Genomic DNA, 4,366 nt, shown 5'->3' on the forward strand with positions numbered 1-4,366 from the left:
TCTAAACTTGCTGCCGATCATGTCGCTGCGGAAAATATAAAATTCGATATGTATATGATTTTCGGCCATTTCCATCGCCTCCATCATACTGGGGAAAGTCTCATCGTGGAAACATGCCTGATCGCGATAATGGCTTCAATCAAGATCGCCGAGGTGGTGACCGTGGGTTCAATCAGGACCAACGCGGTCGACGTGACTCCAACCGCGACAACCGACGCCCACAGTACGGACCATGCGCGGTGTGCGGTGGCATGAGTCACTCCGCCCACTACTGCAACAAGCGATGCAAGTTCTGCAAGCAGCTCCACGATGCTGGACAATGCGAACTTTTCCGCAACTTCCAAGACCTTGCCAAATTCGTGCGCACTAAAGGCACGAAGGAGGAACTCCCGCCAGAGCTCAAGGCCGTCGTTCAAGAACGTCATTTAAACTAGGCAGCCCGCCAACTACAACTGGGTTGGTCCCTATCGGGCTACCACAGCTAACCGAGCCTTCAATGGAAGCAGAGTGTATCTTTGCTTTCATGGGGCAGAGTGAATGGCCTTATAATTACGTAACAAGTGTGAACGCGACGGAAAATGAAAAGGAGAGGAGTAGAATCCTCGGTGGAGGTGTTGGAGAGAGAGTGGAGTGTGCTGATGCTGATGAGGGCACCAGCGAGGGTTCGCTCGGCTTGGTTTCGAGTGCAGCGCGAGACGAGCCCAAGGGTCACTCCAAGATGATGAAGTTGAACCCTGGCGAGAGACAGGGGTGGTGGTCGGCCAAGAAATTCGACCGACGGATCAGAATGAGAGCTCTGGTGCAAGGCGCTGTGAACGACCAGCGAACGAGGATCCTCCTCGACACAGGAGCGAACGTTAGTGTGATCACTGACGCCTTTGCCAAGAAGTTGCGACTCCGAGATGTACCTGATCACGGACGCCGCATTGACATTCAAGGAATCAACGAAGGCAAGGTGTCTACGACGCGACGAGCGTGCGTCAAGATTACGCTCGGATGGGAGATGGTGTACGAGTTTGAGATGTGGGTAATGGCGCATAGTGCAGGCGTCGACGTGGTACTCGGGACCGACTTTATGATCCCAGCTGGGATCCGGTTGGACCTCTTCCACGGCGCGGCGCAATTACCGCACGAAGTCCAAATCCCGCTGATAAAGACCAAGAACATGATCGACAGCGAAGAATACGGCTCCCATGTTAACGCCGGGCCACCCGAGCGGTTGGATATTCAAGCGCACGAGTGGCGAGAATATCGACTAGCGAAGCGTCAAGTCGGGCTGGAAGAACACGTACTGTGGGTTCGTCGAACGAACAAGCTAATCCCGTCAGTGACGAGGTTTCGACGTGGACGGCCTCAGAGCATTCGATTGACCAACGTGTCCGATCGAGCTGTGTACCTACCAGCACACGACTCGATCGCGATGTGGATTCCAGATGGGGATTTGCCACGAGGTGACGGCTATGTGCGTCTGGAGTCCAAGAAGTACCAAGACTGGCAAGTGTTGGCCTACGAAGGCTGTAGAGACCGCGAGCTCTTTCAGCGTGAATGCGAAATCTACGAACAATGGCTTGCAACTCAGCCTTCAGCAGTTGATCGACCATACTACCCAGAACCCGGTGGGGTGCTAGCACGACCTCTAGAAGACTCGCTAGTGGATTCTAGTGTTCGTCTGACATGTGCAGAGCGCTGGGCACTGATCCTGGAAGAGCGTGAACAAGTGGAAGCCTGTCTGGCGTCTGGGGTGACAGCCGGGGATTTGGCCGACGGTCAGCCTTCCGCAGAACGTTTGGACACTTACACGACAACCCATGGCGGAAGCAATAACGCGAACGAAGCCTCGGTAGTGCGTACACACGGACTACTGAGGCCGGTAAACGTGGTACATACGCCAACGAGTGTTAGTGTCCAGTCAGGGGTGACCACGGAAGCGACAAGTCACGGCACTGGATTGAATGGAGTCACCCGTTTTGACGAAGCTGTCCCGGCCTTGTGTGTCACCAAATCTGCGAACGAGCCACCGGTGGTTGATCCAGAGGATACAGGCATCGCGCAGAAGGTGTTGAGTACGGCACCGAGTATTCATTGCAAGATTGGTGCGAATTCCGAAATGTCAAGACAGCGGCAGAACGAGGAGCGGAACAAAAGTCAACAACCCAATATGTCGACGGCCCACGCATTCAATATTGCGAGCGACGACTCGGCAGGTGGCCCAGAGATGGGAAACCAGGATGGGAAGGAGATGGACCAAGTACCGACTGTTGAAATCGAAACGGATGGCAATGTTGAGTCGAGGGAAGAATCCATAGCGGCGTTGGACGGAACATACATCTCGGTTGCTTGAGTGTTAACAACCGAGGGAAATGAAGCAACGGAGGATACGAGAAATGATTTCTACGAACACCCAGCTAACAACATTGGCTTGGACGACTACGCGAAGGAGCTGGCATTCCTGCCGGATCTGACCGAAGAGATCAACACGACAATTGACTACACTGCGCCTAATGTTGCTGATCCTGAGCTGTCGACTGAACGCCGAGAACGTCTAGTCGCGACGCTAAAGAACCACGAGCACATCCGGATTGCTAGTGGTAACGCACTGCCGCCGCCAGCCTACGGAGCGGTATGCGATATCGACACACAGGGGCACGCCCCAATTAAACAGCGTGCCCGACGCGTGCCGCTGCGATTTCTCGGAAACTGTACGAGCTGCTGCGCGCTTTATTGCGTGCAGGACTGATCGTCTTTTCAGACAGTCCATGGGCATCGCCGATCGTGATTGTGATGAAAAAGAACGGGCTGGACATCCGGCTCTGCATTGATTACAAGATGGTGAATGCTATCACCGCGATCATGGAATATGCAATGCCGCTAGTCGACGACCTTTTAACAGATCTCGAGCGCTACCTATGGTTCTGCTCGCTGGATGCAGCAAGCGGCTTCTGGGCTGTCATGATGACCTTGCGAGCGCGTAAAGTATCGGCGTTCGTCTGCGCACTCGGACATTTCGAGTGGTTACGCATGCCCTTCGGGCTAAAGAGCGCGCCGATGATCTATCAGCGTATGATTGACAACGCACTCTGGGGGTTCGTTCAGCCTAAAGGAGGTTGGTTTGAATACTCGGAGAAGATGCGTTTAGCTGAAGAACAGGCCAAGGAACGTCGTGGGCCAAGCGCCGAGGGTTCGTTTCAAACGAAGTTCGCGGCAGACTGCGAAACACCGGTAGAAACCGACCCTGTACTACAACTCGTCAACAGCCCCGTCGCTGACATGTTTACGAACGGGGAGCCAGACGAATCATCGCTGGTACCTGTATTTGGTCGACGGTCGTTTGTGGATGACATTTGCTTCGGTGGCGAGGATTTCGACAGCTGCCTGGCGACGCAGGACCGATTGCTAGCAAGATTCGCACAGTGTCGGATCAGCATTAGCTTCACCAAGAGCATCTTTTGCCAACCCAAGGTGGACTTTTTGTCGCATAAAATTTCGCCAGAAGGTATCAGAGCTGACCCCAAGAAGCTTGCGGCCATCACCGAGCTTTCGTTTCCAACGAGCAAGAAGGGCATGCAGTCGTTTCTTGGAGCGGTTAATTACTACAGCCGCTTCATTCAAGACTTCGCGGTCTACGGTGCGGCGCTGTACCAGCTCAAGGATGAAGACTTTGTCGTTGAAGGTGGCCTTTCTGTGGCACGTCATTCCTTCGAAAGATTGAAGACGAGTGTTTCACATTCACCCATCCTCAGACACTTCGATCGGTCGAAAGAAGTTCACGTCATGCTCTTTGCGAATGAATGGGCGTTGAGCACTACGCTAATGCAAGAACATGAAGGCAAGTTACACCCCGTACGGCTCCTCGGTCGGGTGCTTAAGGAAGCCGAGATGAACTACCATCCAGCTGAGAAGGAAGTTTTGGCGTTACTTCTGCTGTTGAAGATCTGTTACGTCCAGCTGGCAGGAAAGACGCTACATGTCTATACACGATTCTCGACGTTAGAGTGGGTGCATAAGTCGAAGTCTCTCTTCGGACGCGCGGTCCAGTTCGCAGTGCTGCTATCGCAGTGGCACCTTAAGGTGCAGCGCGTGAAGGAGAAGGATGTCGCCTTTGCGCAGCTACTGCAGTCAAGCATCACGAGCTTCGTTGACCTGGAAGACTCGCTCGCGCCGGTGGCGCCTCCAAACAAGGGTTCCCCGACTATTCGAATGGACCCCGCGTTGCTGTACGCCAGGCTTTCCCGTAATTACAGCGGATTCGTCATGTCTTTTGACGGATCAGCGAAGACAGAGAAGTACGGTGGCTACGGGAGTTGTTCATGGGTGCTGTGGAGCCTTCCTGAGTGGAAGATAGTGATTGCTGCAAACGCTTACCTCT

This window comes from Phytophthora infestans, genomic scaffold (genome assembly GCF_000142945.1).
Source record: "Phytophthora infestans T30-4 supercont1.236 genomic scaffold, whole genome shotgun sequence".
Classification (NCBI taxonomy): domain Eukaryota; phylum Oomycota; class Peronosporomycetes; order Peronosporales; family Peronosporaceae; genus Phytophthora; species Phytophthora infestans.